General features: G+C 44.2%; 1 protein-coding gene and 1 long non-coding RNA gene across 10 annotated transcripts in view; one reads left to right on the forward strand and one right to left on the reverse strand.

Moving 5' to 3' along the window:
* The window catches only part of NTM (neurotrimin), a 1373850-nt gene that overhangs the window by 1034528 nt on the left and 318074 nt on the right, over positions 1 to 21248 (forward strand). The window lies entirely within an intron of this gene.
* Positions 1 to 21248, reverse strand: part of LOC137521314 (uncharacterized) — a 64114-nt gene that overhangs the window by 22570 nt on the left and 20296 nt on the right. For both annotated transcript variants that reach the window (XR_011022093.1, XR_011022092.1), the window contains exon 3: positions 6939 to 7114. This is a non-coding gene — a long non-coding RNA (uncharacterized lncRNA). The remainder of the gene's footprint in view (positions 1 to 6938; positions 7115 to 21248) is intronic.

Raw genomic sequence — 21248 nt, forward strand, 5'->3', positions numbered from 1 at the left:
ACTCTGTACAGGGTTGCGTAATATGTTGGCGCTATGTAAGTAAATAAATAAAATAAATTCAAAATCCAATGTTTAAAGGTATTCTGATGAGAGGCCTCAGAGGTCTGGGTGTTTAATTAAGCAAGTCCTTTGTAATGGATAATTCAGAATTCTTGGGAATTATCTGCCCCTTCCATGCCCCTCCATATCTATAATATGTTTTCCAGTGGACTGTTATTCCTATGTTATTATAAACAGAAAGCTATAACCTCAAGAACGCAGCACCAAACAAGTGATATTGTTGAATGCCAAAAGTATGCTTTATTGAACTACATACAGAAAAACCATTAAAACATATCTAAAATGGTGGGGAAACAAAAATCTTATAAACAATTGTAAAAAAAAAATTCACCAAATATAATCAATGCATGTTGCAGGGCATATAGTGAACCACATTGTATATAATACTCAAACCTGGATAAAAAATAGGGGCCAAGTGAAGGCCAGATAAACTATAAAAATTGGAGAGTGTAATGATTGTGGAATTATTTCCGAGGTCAGTACACAGGATGCGCGCTGACACTGCCGAAATCCTCCACAAGCGTATAATCTGAGAGAACCCAGCTGCTGTGCAATGCACCTGTAGAGGGGAATTCCTGCCGGCAGATGGAGCTGTGGAGAACAGAGGAACAACCCCTCTGTACTGCCACAGATGCCAGATAGGAATTGTACGTGGGGAAGCAATGTAGAGCAAGATAGCCCTTAACCACCCTGGCGTTCTATTAAGATCGCCAGGGCAGCTGCATGAGGGTTTTTTTTAAATAAAAAAAAAACTATTTCATGCAGCCAACTGAAAGTTGGCTGCATGAAAGCCCACTAGATGGCGCTCCGGAGGCGTTCTTCTGATCGCCTCCGGCGCCCAGAATAAACAAGGAAGGCCGCAATGAGCGGCCTTCCTTGTTTTGCTTAGATCGTTGCCATAGCGACGAGCGGAGTGACGTCATGGACGTCACCTGACGTCCTGACGTCTGCCGCCTCCGATCCAGCCCTTAGCGCTGGCCGGAACTATTTGTTCCGGCTGCGCAGGGCTCAGGCGGCTGGGGGGACCCTCTTTCGCCGCTGCTCGCGGCGGATCGCCGCAGAGCGGCGGCGATCGGGCAGCACACGCGGCTGGCAAAGTGCCGGCTGCGTGTGCTGCTCTTTATTTGATCAAAATCGGCCCAGCAGGGCCTGAGCGGCACCCTCTGGCGGTAATGGACGAGCTGAGCTCGTCCATACCGCTAAGGTGGTTAAAGAGGGAGAGGACAGAGACAGAGTAAATGCGTGTCCACCAATCTAGTCGCCACCCAGCGACGGTGAACACACAACAACAGAACCAAAGTGGGAACGCAATCACAAGAGAGGCGATTGCCAGAAGTGACACAGGACAGAGCACGAGAGTAGCAAAAGGCACAGCAAACAAGAACAATAAGAAAAATAACAAACGCTAACTAAACGCGAATACTGCACTCATTCGCAACAGCGAACGTGTTTTAGCACGATCACCGCGCGTTAGGCGCCCAGTGATAAACGTGCCTCCCTAACTAACAAATGAACACAAATAAACAAAACAGGAACGCTTGCTAAACGGCTGCCTTACCTCAGGCAACCGCAAGCGTTAGCGCCAGACAGACGAACGGAAAACCGGAATAGGGCAGATAAGATCCACCGCTCTTCCGCCAGAGCGAGTGCGATCCGAGTTCAGGGATAGGACAGGAAGGATCCACTGCTCGTTTCCACCAGAGCACGTGTGATCTGTTTCTGTACCTGGAGGTACAGAAACAGAGCTAGCAGGATCCACTGCTCTTTTCCACCAGAGCAAGTGTGATCCAAGTACAGAAACAGAGCTAGCAGGATCCACTGCTCTTTTCCACCAGAGCAAGTGTGATCCGAGTACAGAAACAAAGCTAGCAGGATCAACTGCTCTTTTCCACCAGAGCAAGTGTGATCCGAGTACAAGAATAGGCCTAGCAGGATCCACTGCTCTTTCCGCCAGAGCGAGTGCGATCCACACGGCAAGACAGACAGAAGGAGTAACCAGTAGAAACCGCAGCTACGGTAGAACTCCAAGACATAGACTAGAGAGATCCACTGCCACTACCGCTAGGGCAAGTGCGATCCAGGTACTGGATCAAACGATTCACCATCGCCAACCGCTGGCGACAGTGCAATCGCAAGGACAAGACAGGCAATACAGATAATACAACCTGACTGCACTAGAAGGACTGCCTAGTGCAGTCCCCAGGAATTACTCTAAGATAATCTTAGCAAACAACAGCAAGGCTGACACTCTAGGAGTGTTTGCAGGAACAAACCTTCATGACCAGCAAAGGATTGTGGGCGCACATGGTATTTCTACTGCAAGCCTTCAAAGGAGGCAGCTAGGCAATTTACATGACAAGTGTATGCAAATTCCTCAGCAGCAGAGCAGGTCTGAAACTTGCAAAGTGAAGACAGGTCTCTTTTCCAGAGACCTGCAGCCCACAGACTTGAGGAATGGTCAAACAGCTGTCTGCCTGTGCAGACAGCTGAGCGGATTATTACAGAGAGGAACCAGAAACCAGGGAGAAACAGAGAAAGGGGGAAGCAGAGAAGAGTGCAAGAAGCAGAAAAATAGTGCCCTGTGGTCGGGAAATGTGCAAAACAAAAAAGCATCCACAATTGAATAAAGTGCAGTGCAAAGATCCTACCGGATAAAGTCAGCTCCACGGGTCCCCACCACTGCTATCGCGATTCACCACCGATAGCGTGGCTTCCTCAAAGGTGAGCTTTTTGCCCATTTCAATTTTTTTGCATGTTATTCCTATATTGCCTCACAATATGTCTAAAGGTGCCCATACATGGTACAATTTTTCATTTTTTTTCGATTAGATAACTTAGTTTGATTATTCCGTTAGATCGCGTATAAAGATTTTTCCAGCATGTTCCATCTGATTTTTCTCGAAAAAATGGGATATTCGTTCGAATTTCTTGATCGAAAAAAAAATATTTTCAACTTTCATTTGATTCGATCATTTAGATCGAATAAACGGGATAATCGAACGTACCATGTATGGCCACCATAAAAAAGTTTGGCATGTGACAATTTAACTCTCTCAGCATGTCTTAGTCCAATTTCATGCAATTTTTCCCCCATTCAACCATCCCTCCAGCAGATCACGTGTATGGGATCACACAGGCTTCTTCCCTCCTGTCACCACACTCTTCATAACTCTGCAATGGTGTATTTCCATAGTTCCCTAATGTACCTCTTTCAGAGGGACAGTCCTTCTCTGGGAACCAAATCCTTATTCTTTCCTCACCTGTCCGTCTTTCAGGACTTATGGTGTGTACAGATCTGTGGAAGTATATGCATTTTTCTACTGAACAATATGTTTAATTGACTCTAAATTTTAGTCCCATCCTTTAAATTGGTATTTACACATGTTAATACTAAGAAAAGCAAATGATAATAGTAAGGAACAATGTGGTTTGGATGATAAAACTTATATCTTTTGCTTTTGAATTCTTTGCGGTATGCATGATCAGGGGAAGGGCAGCGGTGTGATTAGAGGTGTGGAAGAGGTGCGTTTTAAAGCGGACCTGAACTCAGAACTCCCTCTCTGCTCTAAAAGAAAAGCAACAGCATAATAACATTTAAAGAAAAAAACGTATTTGTTACAGCTAATAGAAATCCTGCAATAAATCTGCAGTGTGTCTACTTCCTGCTTTCATGGAAGCAGACAGTGTTAACATCCTGTGTTTGCAAATTAGCTACTCTGCCAAGGCAGCCAGCTGACACAGCTGAGAGATCAAATTACAGTTGTGATTAGGCTAAACTCTCTAAATACATACAGTATGCATTACTCTGTTTTCCATGTTAACCTAAAGGAGACACTTTCCTCTTTAAATTGTATTAAAGAGACACTGAAGCGAAAAAAATATATATGATATAATAAATTGGTTGTGTACTATGAATAATTACTAGAGGATTAGCAGCAAAGAAAATATTCTCATATTTTTATTTTCAGGTATATAGTGTTTTTTCTAACATTGCATTATTCTATAACATGTGCAGATTACAAAACATTTAGCATTCAAAATGAGTCTTTCAGAGCAGTCTGTGAAGTAATGACCTCTCCTCTAGCAGAGGAAAAGTAAACAGTTCAATTACAGTTGAGATAATAAAAGTCAGATAACAGCCCTCTCCACGACTAACTTAGTCGGAGAGCTTAATAGCTTTTTTGCATAGAGATAACAACTGGAGTTTCTCAACTCTTCCTGTACTGGAAACAATTAGACTGATGTATCTGATCTTAATGTTTTTTTTCTTAGCTGTACTACACATACAAATCATAATATCATCATTTTTTTTTCGCTTCAGTGTCTCTTTTAAAACCAGTAAACAACCAGCCCACTGCACTTACAGCAGTCTTTCTCGAGCGCAATGCAAGTTACAATAACCATATGCTCTCTTCATTGCATATATTCGCCTGGAAACTGGTGTATGCTCTAGCGTTCTTGAAATGTACCCATGTATCTATACATTTTAAACCACCATTTAATAAAATGACATATCCGGTTTGCTTCAAATAGGAATAGGATGCAAATAATTCCAACTTTATGCAGGATTATGCAATTTTGAAATAATTGAAATCCGCTTGGTCCGGTAACAAGTTACATACAATTGTGTACAATATTTGCAGAATCCTACATAAACTCGGAATGATGTGAATCTCATTGACCGTCTGTAGTTTTCAGCCATCATGGCCTCTTGATCAGGGCACTCTCAGCGTACCTCGAGAGAGTTCATTGTGGCAACCCCTGCACACCTTTAGGGCTTAGGGCTGGTTCACACACACGCTGTGACTAATGTATCCCTATTGGATCATTCTCACTGCAGCATTTCCGGTTTGCAAAATGCGCCTGCACTATTTTGGGGGTGATTGTGTTGTGATTCTTATTCTATTGAATGGGAATCACAAATTGCAGTAAAAACTTGAAATTTAATGCAGCAAAATTGCAATTTGTGACTTGTGCTCCCAATGTGAACTAGCCCTTAGATATGAGGAATTTTCATAGCGCAAGGATGACCCTGAGTATTTGTTAGCCACTTATAATCCCCTTAAAGGATGAAACTGTATGGATATGGAGATTGGGCCAACAGGCTTAAATTCCAAAATGGATGTTAGTCTCACTTATGATATAAAAGTTTAGTTAATCAATTTTCATGCCATCCTAATTTGTTTGCCCCCCCCTCCCTCCCCCTTTCCTCTTGATATATTTTGTTTTTGTTCTTCGTTTTCTTTTTGGGGCATTGTCCTATCGGCACAATATGTTTGTCCCTAAGCTGTATATTTATCTTGATGCTTAACTATGTCATCATTGGTTTTTCAATTTTTGTACATTTCATGTTTGTATACTGGCGATGCCATTTTATATGTATATTTATATGTATATTGTATGTATATTGTATGTGTCACTTTAAGAGCTAAGGCCATGCCCATTGGGGGCTGGCACTTGACTACTTATACCTGTGACGAATATGTGTATGCTGGCTATGATTAAAGTGAACCTTAAGCCAGAAAAAAAAAATGAATTTTACTCACCTGGGGCTTCTACCAGCCCCCTGCAGCAGTCCTGTGCCCTCGCAGTCACTCACTTATACTCTGGTCCCCCGCTGCCAGCTAGTTTCGTTTTTGCCGACAGGCCCGTCAGGACTGTCCATGCATAGCTTTTTCCGCATTCCCCACAGTAATTAGCGCTGTTGCGAGCTGCAACGCGTACAAAAATACGTGTTGCCGCATATCTATGCGTTCGTAATGCGGCAGCGCGTATTTTTTGTAGGCGTTGCGATCCACAATAGCGCTAATTACAGTCGGGAATGCGGAAAAAGCTACGCATGGCCAGTCCTGACGGGCCTGTCGGCAAAAACGAAACTAGCTGGCAGCGGGGGACCAGAGGATTAGTGAGCGACTGCGAGGGCACAGGACTGCTGCAGGGGGCTGGTAGAAGCCCCAGGTGAGTAAAACTCATTTTTTTTTTCTGGCTTAAGTGTCCCTTTAAGGAGCCTCCAGAGCTCTGATACGCATCAGCCTTTTTGTATCTACTGATGTGCTAATAAAATTGAAGGAAGTTTTATACCCATCCAAGGTGTAGCGGGACATCCTTTTTTGCCTGTATGTCTTGAGACTTATGATCCCTGCTCCCTTGGACCACATATCGGTGGTTGTAGCGTTCCTATCATTTTGCACTGATGAAACTATATATAATACATACAAAATTGGCATATCTATACTAATTGTACTGCACCTGCAACAACTCTTCCTGTGCCCCCCCCCCCCCCCCCCCACACCCTTCAGAGAACAGGAATGTAGTCTATACATTTCAGTGAAAATGGGAGAAAAATTGCAAGCACAGAGAAAAAGCACAAAAATCACATACTACTACAAATAACGAAAAATTGCAATCATATATAAATCTACAGTGGAACCTTGGTTTGTGAGCATAATTAGTTCCGGAAACATGCTTATAATCCAAAGCATTGTTATATCAAAGCGAATTTCCCATAAGAATTCATGGAAACCCAGTTAATTTATTCAACAATCCAAAATCAGTTATAATAAAATAGTGTACAAACAGAATCATTGCCATCTGTTAGCTCGCCGCAACCTTTTTTTGTGTTACTTTAACAAGGAACTTATCCAATGACCGTTACATTTAGGCATTTCATGGAAATGTGACTTTACACAATCTTTACACTCAGATTAAGTACAATTCTGCAGCACCAAAGGGAGAACTATTGGCTCAGGTGTGATAATGTGACACTTGTATACTTTTTTTGCTTGTTTGTCAAGTCAAACGTTCACAAACATTTTTGCTTGTATTGCAAAGCGCTCTTAAACCAAGTTATTCTCAATCCAAGGTTTTACTGTACTTACCCCTAATCAGAATCGATAATTGAAAGCTCTTTCATACTAGATGCAATTTGCTGTAGCTTTTTGATCCATTTCCGGCCACAAAAATTTCAGGAGCCCTTTTATACTGCTGCAATCCGATTGCAATTCGATTTTTTCGTCCTGCGTGCTGAATTTCTTCAGTGCCTCTCCCTATGTTTCTAGCAGCAAGAGGGAATTAAAAAACACAAGCGCAAGAAAAATTGCAGCAAAATTACAGAGAAACTGTATTGTGTTGTGAATGCATTTTGAAATGTGCAGCACAACAGAGCCCTAAGGGATGGCAGGTTCAAATAGGTTTATATACCTGTAATATACAATTATAATGCATTGGGAGTGATTTAAATGCATTTTAATTAATGTTAAATTGTTTATTTTTATTACTTTAAAATGCAGGGTTTCATCCCACTTTTATGTAGGAACAAGTGATCACATTTCACCAGAAGTACCTGGTAAAAACTTTAAAGCATGGTGGTGGAAATGTCCTGCTGTTGTTTTGCTGCATCAGGCCTGGATATTGAACAAATATGATGAATCTAGGATTGTAATAGTGTGGGAATAGTCATAGTTTAGCCTGCCTCAGGGCTGGAACCCACAGGAGCGCTTTTGGCAGCGTTTTGGCAGCACTGCGATACGCTAGCAGTTTGCCAAAACGCTGGGCTAATGTTAATGGATGGGGCAACTTCCACAGGAGCGTTTGCGTTTCTCAGAAACGCAAACGCAGGACGTGCAGCATTTTGGGAGCGTTAGCGCTTCAATGTAAAGTATTGAACCGCTAGCGGAAACGTTCAGCAAAACCTAAACTGAGCGGTTTTGCTAGCGTTTTGCGGTTCAGCACACTGTAACAAAATGAAAAATAATTCACAGGACCAATCAGGATAAAAACGCAAAACGCTACGCACCCGCTGGGCAAAAAAATACAATGTTGCAAAACATGATCAAAAACGCACATGAATCCGCTTGCAAACCGCTCAGACAAAACGCTAGCGGTTGCGTTTTGCGTTTGCTGATTTCAGTGGGTTCCAGGCCTAACACTGGTTTTAACCGTTTTTAGTGTTTTTTTAAAGTGTTTGTGACATAATGAAGCCTGTAATTTAAACTTGCACCTACAGTATATAACTTTTCCCCTTATTATACTGCTGATATGCACATATTTGTCATTTTTTTATATTATTATTATTAGTATTATCTGTCCTTGTTTTATTACTCTTCAGAAATATGAATACCAATGTTTCATCATCACTGTCCCAATGTTGTTACCAGTGGCAAATCACTGCTTTTCAGAGGTTATTTTTTAGGTGCATGTAACCAGAGATTTAAATCTGTAGTCGTGATGTCCATGATGATGTATATTAATCACCTTACCCATGTTATGCACATATTGTACATATGATGGATGTCATAGGTCAGCACCACCCTCACCTGTGTGGTATGATGTGACATCCTCTTTTCAGCTACATCTGCACGCCCAGCTTCCTCAATGATGCATGGCAAATGCACAACGTATTCATGCAGTCTCTGTAATTGGAGTGTTCCTATTGACAGTGGCAGCATTAGAGCCACATTGTTGGTTTCTGCGGATCCGAGAAAACATGAAAAGCTGTGAGGGTTTCTGTGTAAGTGAATTCGGCATAAATTTGGCGTGGGTTGTGCGGCGATGTCGCTCCTGTACCCTCTCTAATTACTCCAGCTGTTTCTGTTTCATCTCCTGCGCCTCACGTCAATAAAGTCTGTGAGCAGATGGTTCACTATTGATTATCTCAGCTGTATGCATTGTGTGCCAGCCACAGCAACACCGCACCGTCAGATAACAGACATGATGGCGGCAGCGTCTGAAGGTGACCCAGCCCCAGGCATGGCCACCGGTCTGTCATCGTTCAGGTAGAATTTATCCTTTCTAGTGTAAAACAGTCAGATTTCCTAACTGAGGGTAATGAGGAGATCATCTTGCAAGGATCATAAAGTAATTTTCCAGTTAAGATACTGTAATTAAAAACTGTACTGTATGCTGAGAAGCTTCAAACCAGCTGAAAGCTGAAATCAGGTTTGCAGTAGGAGTGGTTGCTCTGGGAAATTCATATGCTGATTTTTACAGGAAGTCCACATTTTTCCTTTGCAGACAATTAAGCACTGCATTTTAATACACCATTTTTGTTTTCCTCATACTTCTTCTGTTGATCTTTTATTTGCAGTAGCATCCATGTTCTCTTTATTGTAGCTCTGCAATGTCCTTTATAGCTTTGACCCGTATAATGACTCTATTATCCTAAGGCTAAGTCCATTGTCTCTCTCTGGTGGGTGATTTAGTTCCCCTTCCTGTGCGGGACATTTTCTCCTCCTCACAGTGATCCCGCTGGATTACTTGTGGTGAGTCTGCTCTGCTGTCCTTGTTAGCATAACTCACTTGTCTTTCCTATACGGCTTAAAATGTTGTCCTCTTAACCCTCCTGGCGGTTTATTAAAATCCGCCAGGGGGCAGCACAGCCGTTTAAAAAAAAAAAAAAAATGTATATCATGTAGCGAGACAAGGTCTCGCTACATGATAGCCGCTGCTCAGCGGCATCCCCCCAGCCCCTCCGATCGCCGGGGGCGATCGGAGATCAGGAGATCCCGTTCAAAGAATGGTATCTCCTGGAGGGCTTCCCCCGTCGCCATGGCAACGGGCGGGATGACTTCACTGACGTTGTGACGTCAAAGGGGACTCCGATCCACCCCTCAAGGGTCTGGGGGGGGTCATTCGGCTGCGGCGCGACGGATAGCGGGGGAGCGGCAGCGATCGGATTGCATACGCAGCTAGCAAAGTGCTAGCTGCGTGTAGCAAAAAAAAAAAAATATGCAAATCGGCCCAGCGGGGCCTGAGCGGTGCCTTCCAGCGGCATAGCCCGAGCTGACCGCCAGGAAGGTTAACTATGGATCTGTTGTCCTTTCAGCCATTTCTTAGTAAATTTACTGACGGTTGGCAACACTGGGAGGAACGCAGATCGGGGGACTCAGGCAAGGGAGGGGGGGTGTCCGACCCCCCTCCCCACCGCTAGGCCCAATACCCCCTTTCTGCCAGCTACCCCTCCAGCTCGGCGCCCCCCCCCCCCCCACACCCATGGCTGGGGGGGGGGGGGGGGCGGCGATTTTTTTCTAATTTTGCCTCAGGCAGCAAAAAGTCTAGGGCCGGCCCTGTCAAACAGGCTAAAATTCATATACTACATTTATGTTTCCCTCTGTCTCCAACGGAGTGGAGAAGTGTGATTTACTGCTAGGTTTATCCTGTCTCTTCAAAAGGCAGCAACACTTTGTCATTTGGGCTTACTGCTGGAAATCTTTCACAACTAGGTGTCACTGGCCCAGGAAGGAACTCTTTTGATCAAGTTAATTACACAAACAGGTCTTATCAGAGAGCCAAGTTGTCTCATGAAAAGAAAGTTCTGCTAACGGCTATGAAGAAAAAAAGAGACCCCCAGGCTTGGCTGCCTGCTAAGCCCTAAACATCAGATTCTGATCTGGCATGTCAACGGCACTCGGTACAGCAAACCGATTGCGATTGCGTTCTCTTTTCTCACGGCTCTTCCGTGACCTCTGTGACAGTTCAACTCCCAGGTCTGTGAGCATGGTGTAAACCAGGTTTCTTATCTCAGCTAACAACCTCCCACCCCATTTAGATGTTCTGTTTCACTTAAGGCATCTTAATGACATGTATTTATGCTTGAAAAAAATCTATGTATCCTCTTTTGATGTTGCATGTATATAGCCGTTTGTATCATCAGCCTGCAAGTAAACAGGATTTAAGCCCGACGAAGGCTGCAAGGCCGAAAGCTTGCTTATTCTTATTCTTTTTAGTTAGCCAATAAATGGTATCATCCTGATTTAAAACTTCTTGTTAAGAATATGTCCGCTACGCTAAGTCAGAGATGCTGATAGCCATTGTAGTCCAGAGTCTTAAGTTAGGCTGGAAGGGCGAAATGTTCTGCTTCACAGACATCAGTGGCAGCCATCTTTCTTCAGCACCAGAGACTGGTGTTCTATTCTAGATTTCAATCACTAACAAAATACTGCACACTTCATAAGTTCTGGTTTGTCCTTTTAACAGACACTGAACCAATGTAATAAATGGTCCATATTTCTTTTTATTCTCCAAATATAGCTGAGGCAGCTCAATGTCTAAGCTGCTGGATGAACCCCTTTCTTGGGGAATTCTTCTGCAAGTGTCAAGAAGCAGAATTATTCCTAGGAAAAAAACATAGAATTGGGCAGGCACTTCAAAGCTGAATTTCCACTACATCCGAATGTTTGGGGGGTTTGCTGCAGGAACTCAATGGGCTGTTTCCTTCTTGTTGTCGTGCAAGCAAAAATAAAATAAAAATTGAGCTTAAATTGTACTAGTTTGTTATCAGACTGCTAATACATGTTTTCTTCTTGCATGAGTAATTAGCTGTTAACAGGATTGAACAGAATTCGTAAATATCTACAGTGTGCTGTAATCCAAACACTGTAAAACTATAGGAAGGAGCACCACCTACGTAGGTTTTCACTGTATGCCACGACCAATGTCACAGTACTGTAGGGGGCCACAGATCCACAAACATGAGAGGCCGGCACCACAATGGGTAATTAAAGATCAATTACTGTATATTCTTGCGTATAAGACTACTTTTTAACCTTTGAAAGTCTTCTGAAAAGTCAGGGGTCGTCTTATAAGCTGGGTGTCATTAATGCCGGTTGAAACGCCCTATCCTGTTACCGCCTCTCGGACCTCGCTGCTGAGGACTGTGAAGTGGCGCAGGTGCACATGTGCAAGATCTGAGAGGCAGAGAAGGAGGTAAATAGGATACAAGGGCCAAAAGGATGAAAGAGTCTTCTTTTATGGCCAAAGCACAATCTATTCTTCCATACCTCTCTGATAAACAGGGATAGCTGACCAATCCCCTTCGGGGGAGTTGACCAATCCAACCAGTCGATCACCTACTGTATATACGGTTAAAGGGATACTGTAGGGGGGTCGGGGGAAAATGAGTTGAACTTACCCAGGGCTTCTAATGGTCCCCCACAGACATCCTGTGCCCGCGCAGCCACTCACCGATGCTCAGGCCCCGCCTCCAGTTCACTTTTAGAATTTCAGACTTTAAAGTCTAAAAAACACTGCGCCTGCGTTGCCGTGTCCTCATTCCCGCTGATGTCACCAGGAGCGTACTGCGCAGACACAGACCATACTGGGCCTGAGCAGTATGCTCCTGGTGACATCAGCGGGATCGAGGACACGGCAATGCAGACGTAGTGGTTTTCAGACTTTAAAGTCTGAAATTCCAGAAGTGAACCGGAGGCGGGGCCAGAGCATCAGTGAGTGGCTGCGTGGGCACAGGATGTCTGCGGGGGACCATTAGAAGCCCCGGGTAAGTTCAACTCATTTTCCCCCGACCCCCTACAGTATCCCTTTAAATACTGGGTACCACATACAGTGCAGCACCGGTATCTGTTCATACATAACACCAGTATACAATGTTTTTTAATTTTTATTGGGTGTGCGTTGAGATAGGGGTAGTCTTATACGGCGAGTATATCCCAAACTCTATATTTTAACTGGAAAAGTTGGGGGGGGGGGGTCGTCTTCTATGCCCAGTTGTCTTATACACCGGAATATACGGTACATTTATTGCATAAGCATGTAGACACACATGACCAGTAGTGACATAAAAGGAAAACAAATGCGCTCTGTAGCTTATAGCAATGAGAGTTCAGTTCACACAAATCACCATCCAGCAGCTTTAAATGCGTCCAGCTGAATGTCCCAGGTATTCAGTCACTTTATTTCCTCATTGGTCAGCCAACACGTCATAAAAACAACAAGAAAGAAGGGGACATAGCGTAATCCAGCAGCTTTAAATGCGTCCAGATGAATGTCCCAGGGATTCAGTCACTTTGTTTCCTCATTGGTCAGCCAACACGTCATAAAAACAACAAGAAAGAAGGGGACATAGCGTAATCCAGTTACTGCAATACTTTCCCTTCACCATTCCAGAGTGAAAAACCACACCACCTCGTGCTGGGACACACTCCCCCCCCCCCAATGCGCCCGCACTCACCCGATTAGCCTCCAAACAATCCGGAGGTATGGATATATGGCATAAGTAGGGGAAGCCATGGATCACTCCAATACGTATAGGATCTAAAACTCAGAGAGCGCCATATAGTGTAAAATCATTTAATATTAGAATTGTAAAAAGAAGGTTTACACTCACAAGCGTAGGTAGTCATAAGCGCATATTAACATGTGTAGATTGCAGTCCCGGGTAGCCGCTCATACACACGCTCAGCCTCAGACCCTCGCGTCCTGTGACTTCCAGAATCTGCCGGTCATGTGACGTAGCTCCGCCCTATGCATTTCGTCATATAGAATGACTCAGGGGCATACGTCACAAAGGGAGCCCGGAGGTTATATTCCCTCCTCGCTTACCCGCCCCTCTCTTAGAACAAGCCTATTATTAAAATAAGGTCCTCTGCGAGCCCTTATGTCAGCGCTTACCCATGGGGGACGGGAAAGATAACATGAGGCTATTGCAATTAAATGGTACACACTATTAAAACATACTTTTGATTTAGAGCAGCAGTAGGTATCGCATTACAAACTCCTATATGGATCTCATCCGATAGATATTCCTAGTGGATATATGTGCAGCGCCACTACATAGGAGGCAGCGCGCAACACACCACCATTCATGTAACAACCAAAATTGCACCAATCGCCCCAATGTCATAAAAATATGTATAAAAAACCCCCCAAAAAATCCAATGGAGTTGTATACTCCAACGGATTATGGGAAAATATATATATATATATAGCTGGTCCATGCCGACAGCGATCGCGACGACCAAAATTGAACACCACAATTTCCAATCTGCATAATTTTAATCGATCGGATGGGAATCCATAATACAAACTCAACTATTAGAAATAAAACAGTTGATATCTAAATCAACATTGAGACCAATTGGGCTAAATGTATCTAAATTGAAAATCCACCTAGTCTCTTTCTTTGAAAGCTCTCTGACCCTATTACACACTCTCCAATTTATAAGTAATTGTATAAGTTTTTCCACTGCACAAAAATGCATTGCATTTGGATTGCACTGATGTTTAAGTTTAAAGTGGAGAGACACACTGTGTTGCTCAAACCCCTTTTTTATATTGGTAATGTGCTCACCTACTCTTTCTTTTAGTGGCCTGGTGGTGCGGCCCACATACTGTAGGCCGCAATCACACCAGATCACATATACCACAAAAGCTGTAGCACAACATATAAATTGCCTGATTTTAAACACACCACCATTTGCTGTTGATATAATTTCATTGGTTTTATGAGCATTAGCCACTTTACAACACTTGCTACCCTTACATGGAAAAAATCCAGATGTTTGCCATCCTGCTCAGGGGGATCTACACAGCTTGGAGCAATCCTATTTTTCAGTGGGGGCTCGACGATAAATGAAATTGGGTCTGTTAGGTAAAACATCCTGCAATACATGGTCACTCTGAAGTATGTTCCAGTGTTTACGAAAAATTCTTTCAACTAATCTGTAGTCAGCCGAAAAATCACTCAGGAAAGAGAAGGCCTTGTTATCGTTTTTAGACTCCTCCCTTTTTGGTTGGAGTAAGCTGATTCTATCCTTTTCTCCAACCTCTTTCTGGATTTCCTCTAACCAGGATTCGCTATAACCCTTCTCCACAAATTTTGTTTTTAGGCTATCTGACTGTTCATAATAATCCTGCAGACCTGAGCAGTTCCTACGGACTCTTGTAAATTGTCCCTTAGGGACACCCCCAAGCCATTGTGGATGATGACAACTTGTTATATCAATATAGGTCTTGCGGTCTGTAGGTTTAAAGAAACATTTAGTGGAAAAACCTTCTCCTTCCCTTTTAATAACAAGATCTAGGAAATGGATAGATTCAGTACTACACTCTGCTGTAAGTTGGATATTATCCTTCATACTATTAATCTCCTCAATGAAACCTTTGAAACTTACCTCATCACCCCTCCAAAAGATCAGCAGGTCGTCGATGTACCTTTTCCAGAACACTAATCTAGATCCCCCCCCCCCCTAATGGCTTCTTCCTCCCACAGTGCCATGTAGATATTAGCTAAGCTTGGGGCATAAGATGCCCCCATTGCACAGCCGTATATCTGTTTGAAGAACTGATGCTTATGCCAAAAAGAATTTCGTTTCAAAGAGAAATCCAATAAAGATAAAATAAACTCCATTTGAACCCCGCGCATATCACAAAACCGATGTAAACTCATCCTCACTGCTTCAGTGCCGTCATCATGGGGTATATTAGTATACAGCAACCCCACGTCTGCCGTCGCCAACAAAATATCACCCTCAATTCTCAGTTCTTCCAACAGTTGAGTATATGACGAAATGCATAGGGCGGAGCTACGTCACATGACCGGCAGATTCAGGAAGTCACAGGACGCGAGGGTCTGAGGCTGAGCGTGTGTGTGAGCGGCTACCCGGGACTGCAATCTACACATGTTAATATGCGCTTATGACTACCTACGCTTGTGAGTGTAAACCTTCTTTTTACAATTCTAATATTAAATGATTTTACACTATATGGCGCTCTCTGAGTTTCAGATCCTATACGTATTGGAGTGATCCCTGCCTTCCCCTACTTATGCCATATATCCATACCTCCGGATTGTTTGGAGGCTAATCGGGTGAGCGCGGGCGCATTGGGGGGAGTGTGTCCCAGCACGAGGTGGTGTGGTTTTTCACTCTGGAATGGTGAAGGGAAAGTATTGCAGTAACTGGATTACGCTATGTCCCCTTCTTTCTTGTTGTTTTTATGACGTGTTAAAGCTGCTGGATGGTGATTTGTGTGAACTGATTTCCTTTTATGTCGTTTTTGAACAATTTACAGTATTGTTTATTGCAGTGCGCTCCACGTTTCAAAGTTCTGGTTTCCATTAGCGCAGCATTCTGTGTATTTTACATGACCAGTAGTGACTGCTGTTTCGGACCACATCCTTTTGCAAGCTGTATGTAGTGCATGTAGTTGACATAGAAACTGGGTAGACCAGCACCCAAATGGGGACAGACGTGTGCTAGAGTGGAGAGACCCAATAGCCCTCAGAGGGTCAGCAAAGTCCAACACGAAAAGTCCACAGCTCCACGTCAGTAATGTATAGCTCTTTTATTTAAAAGAAAGACAAAGAGATAGCCATAACAGCGACAGACGCTGTTTCGGACAAGGTCCTTCCTCAAGCTGTATCAGGCTCTCTCTGAAATACAATCCAAATGCTACTCCTATATATTCTAGCCATGACCAATCAGGATGCAGAGAGTACATGAGGACCTAATGGGGAACTGCACAAAAGCCAGGTAAGCAACACCCACTCCAATAAGAGACCAATCATAATCAGACCTAGTGCATGTAGTTGACTACATGTAGCCTGAAAATTGACTTGTTACGAAACAGGAGGCCGTCGCTGCTGAGTCATGTGTGTCTACATGCTTATGCAATAAATGTAATTGAGCTTTAATTACTCATTGTGGTGCAGACCTCTTTCATGTTTGTGTTTGTTTAAAGGACAACTGTAGGGAGGCTGCCATGTTTTTTTTTCCCCTTTGTGCAATACCAGTTGCCTGGCTGTCCTGCTGATCCTCTGTCTCCAATACTTTTAGTCAAAGACCCTGAACAAGCATGTAGCAGATCAAGTGTTTCCGACATTACTGTCTGAACTGACAAGATTAGCTGCATGCTTGTTTCTGGTGTTATTCAGACAACTACTGCATTCACATAGATCAGCAGGGCTGCGAGGCAACTCGTATTGCACAAAAGGGAGAAAAAAAACACATGGCAGCCTCCCTACAGTTGTCCTTTAATCCACCCAGGGGTGAAACGACCCAGGAGTCCCCCCTGCAAAATTGTGATGTGGCCCCCTGGGATCCAAACTCCTCCCCCGTACACAATTCTTCGGCCCATTTCCCCACACACTTTGCCCCACACCATTGCACAGTAGCGCAGGAAGCAGTGTAATGTGTACATGCTCCAGTACTGTGGGATTCATCCATGCATCACATCTCAGTGTTCTCCCTAGCGACTTTTAGCTGGGTGCTCCACCCAGCTAATTTAGCTGAGTGCCCAGCTGTCCATCCCCCACAGAGGAGTATCTAGGGCATGGCAGACAGGTGTCGCTAGCCGGGAGTTGATTTGAATTACGTGAAGGAGACCTCCCGGGCTTTGAAACTTGTTGGCTGCTTCAGCACATCCACAATCTCTGTGTGCAGTGTCTTTACCCTCCTCCTGACAAGGGATGGACCCTGCTTAGGAGAACTCATGGACAAGCATGTGATCAGTTTAATCAACTGATAGATTTGTAAGGTTCTGATTTGCTGGTTCTGATCATGTGTTGAACGGGGAAGTCATCACAGCAAATCAGGACCTTACAAATCTACCAGCTGATCAAACTGATCACATACTTCTCCATGAGTACTCCTAATCAGGGCCATCGCTACACCTGACACACTTGACAGCACAGTGGTTGCCGAGGGAAGAGGATTCAGATGTGATTGGCGGCACATCAAACTAGCCCCGCCCTTCGACGGACCAGCGAGAGGGGCAGGGGATAACTGATGGGAACAAGGTAATTATGCAGGGGCATGGCTGGAGACACCAGAGAGCGTTTTTCTGGTCTTTTTTTTTTTTTTTTTTAAGGATTCCATTTACTTGCATTAAAATCACGGTCAAATCACTGCATAACTGCAGTGATTACGGAAATGTTTTTTTTTTTTTTAAACGTCTTCGCTGGGGACAGAGCCTTACTCACTGTGTAAGCTGCTGCATAGGCAGAACCAGTGGCAATTGCAACCATGCCTGTACTCCCTCACTGCTGCCCAGGATTGCCCTTCAACTCATTGCTCTCATGACCGCTGACATTTCTGCAGCCCATGAAACCCCCTCCCACCTTTTAGTTACAAATGCGCCTGCAAACCGCAAGTTTACTCTTGAAGTTGCAGCACTATGCTGCCTGCAGAACATTGAAAGTTTGTCTGTTGGTGTCACGTCACTTTCATCTACCCCGCTCCTGTACACAGATTCCTGCCGACAGCTGCTGATCTATTCATTCCATGCCACAAAATTACCCTACTCTGCCCCACCCAGCTGCAAGAAAATTCTGGGGAGGACACTGCTGCTGCACCCATTTGCTGGCTGTTGATCACGTTACTCACATTGTTCGTGTGATCAGGAGCCAGCGATTGTCAGCAGAGAGTGTAAGGAGACCAGCAGAGTTTGAGCAGGTAAATATTACACCACTTCCTGTGCTACTCTGCATGTGGGTAGGAGAGGGAGGAGGAACGATCATGGGGCTATTGAAACACCCCTGAATTAACCTAATGCTCATCTGCATGAGAAAGGGCTATACCATGAAACGGCACAATGCGTCATCAGTGCTTTTTCACTTCACATTGTGAGTGGTATAGAGTAGCCTGTACTGATGCAGTGAAATGCAAGTATTGACGGTATTGGGTGCAGTGAGTAGTTAGCTGCATTTAGGAAGGAATCCTTGTTACTTTTGTTGCACGCTCATTTACCACATTGAATAAAGCAGTCAGTGATATGCACCCACGTAGGATTTTCTTTTAGTAACCTTGTGGATTGGCTATATGTATATACTGCCATAAATGAAAAGGAAACAAGCAAATTGTTGCAATGTGGAGAGCTGAATTTAGGGGATTGCATTTTCCCTACATATTTGGAATTGGGAACCTAAAGTAGCCAAATCGGGAGGTTTTGTTTTACCATTCAAATCAAAGGGGAACTCCATACAAGTAAAAGTTTATTTGTAATATCTAATATAGTCCTAATAATACAAATATATTTTGTACAGTGAGATTTGTATTCATACAATGGAAATAAGGGCATGCTAGAAAAATCTGTACCATAAATGTAATAATTTTATCAATATGATGTCACACAAAAATTATAATCTACATGAATGCTTGGAATTAACCTAACTCCCAAGCAGTTTCCAAAAATGGCACAGCGAACGCAAATGCGAAAACTGTGTCAGAAGTCCTTTCTTTCCATGACTGCTGAAACTGTGCCATTTAAGTCATTTTCGTCATACGAGTTACAATATATGCACTAATGCTGTTCAATATTTTTCTACTTGTGGCTTCAGTGTTGTCTCTAGGTGGTAATTAAGATTTTTATCCTTATTATAGTCTGTACCATTGTTCGTCTCAGCACATGGAAAAGCTCTTTAGAGAGTGAATTGCTGTAAAACGAGTATTTTAGGAATAATTAGGACTCTGACATTTTAAGCGGAGAGATTAGACGTGTATCTTGCCAGATATTTTTTTTTCTGTGCCTTGGTCCCACAGGAGCTAGAAGAGGGACCGCTGACAGGCCGTGGATGAGAGAGACGCCAGCCCTTCATGGGAGCACAGTACTATTATTACCCCCTGAAAAGAGGCCGATATCTCCATCTTACAGGAGGTTCTGGGGTGACAGTCAGCGCTCTCTGTCAGCCAGTGCAGGAAATTCTTTCATTGTGTCCCACCGGCCACTGTGCTTATCTATAATATTATCACAGAGGCGCCACTGGCACGACTGATAACCTCTCCGCTCCGCTGCTGTGTCATCACTAAACAGACTATTACTGGCCGGTGGCTGCTCTCTGCTCACCTTCTCTTATTTCACATTGTGTTTCCACAGCTCTCCTGTAAAATGACGTACATAGATTTTTAAATAGTACTTTTTCTTGTTTAGCACTAAAGTACACGTCATTTTTTTAAGCAAGCAATTATATCACTTTGCAATTTCTCATATTTACTACTTCTAGTCAGCTGGATTCAAGTTCTAGGCAAGAGTCCTAACTGTAGATTGGCTTATAGATGCACTGCTGCTCTAAAAGCAGAATATACACACAGCAGACTGACTCACACAGAAAGCAAATTGCATAGTTATGTTTTATAGTTATTTGAGCTCAGGAAACAGCTGAGAAAACTCTATAACTTACACGGTAATTTAAGTGAATGTAAAAAAGGAATAGCACGGTGGTCAGTTACAGCCTTCAGTGCTCTAGAACAGTGTTTCCCAACCGCTGTTCCGCGGCACACTAGTGTGCCGCGGAACGTTGCCTGGTGTGCCGTGCTCTTATCCCCCCTCCCGCCCGTACCTGCGGCCGCCGCTGTTATTACCTTAGCAGCGGCCGCTCTCCCCTCTCCAGACCATGTATATGCTAGCAGCGTATCTCCGGCTGCTCTGTGTGATGCACTGATGCGGAAGGAGGCAGGGCTCGGTTACCATAGTAACGGCGATACATATCGCCGTTACAGGAAGCCGCTGCCCTCCTTTCTTCCGCATCAGTGCATCACACAGAGCAGCCGGAGATACGCTGCTTGAATATACACGCGCCGGAGAGGGGGAGAGCGGCCGCTGTTAACAAGGTAATAACAGCGGCGGCCGCGGGGACGGGCGGGAGGCACTAAACTGGCTATACTGGGGCACTATTCTGGGGTACTATACTGGCTATCCTGGGGCACTAAACTGGCTATACTGGGGCACTATTCTAGCTATACTGGGGCACTATTCTGGCTATACTGGGGCACTATACTAGCTATACTGGGGGGCTATACTGGGGCACTATACTGGCTATACTGGGGCACTAAACTGGCTATACTGGGGCACTATTCTGGGGCACTATACTAGCTATACTGGGGCACAATACTGGCTATACTGGGGGGCTATACTGGGGTACTATACTGGCTATACTGGGGCACTATACTGGCTATACTGGGGGGCTATACTGGGGCACTATACTGGCTATACTGGGGCACTAAACTGGCTATACTGGGGCACTATTCTGGGGCACTATACTAGCTATACTGGGGCACAATACTGGCTATACTGGGGGGCTATACTGGGGTACTATACTGGCTATACTGGGGCACTATACTGGCTATACTGGGGCACTATACTGAGGCAACTAAACTCCCTACACTGGGGCAACTATGCCAGCTATGCAGCCGCACCCCAGCCCCCCCCCCCCCCCCCCCCCCATAGCGGCACTGTCCACTAGGTCGCGCAAACAACCGGGGGCCGCATCGCCCCCACCGCGCGAGCGCGCCGTTCCCCGGAGAAAAATTTGGTCAGACAGTGTTCCCCGGGCCGGAAAAGGTTGGGAAACACTGCTCTAGAATACCCAGATGGCTCATGGTGACCTAGAACAGCAAGGAAAGTATAAGGGGTTTAAACAGGTAGCAGGTGCTTTCAGCACAGGTAAATTGGGGTTCCAT

Source organism: Hyperolius riggenbachi, chromosome 6 (genome assembly GCF_040937935.1).
Source record: "Hyperolius riggenbachi isolate aHypRig1 chromosome 6, aHypRig1.pri, whole genome shotgun sequence".
Lineage (NCBI taxonomy): Eukaryota > Metazoa > Chordata > Amphibia > Anura > Hyperoliidae > Hyperolius > Hyperolius riggenbachi.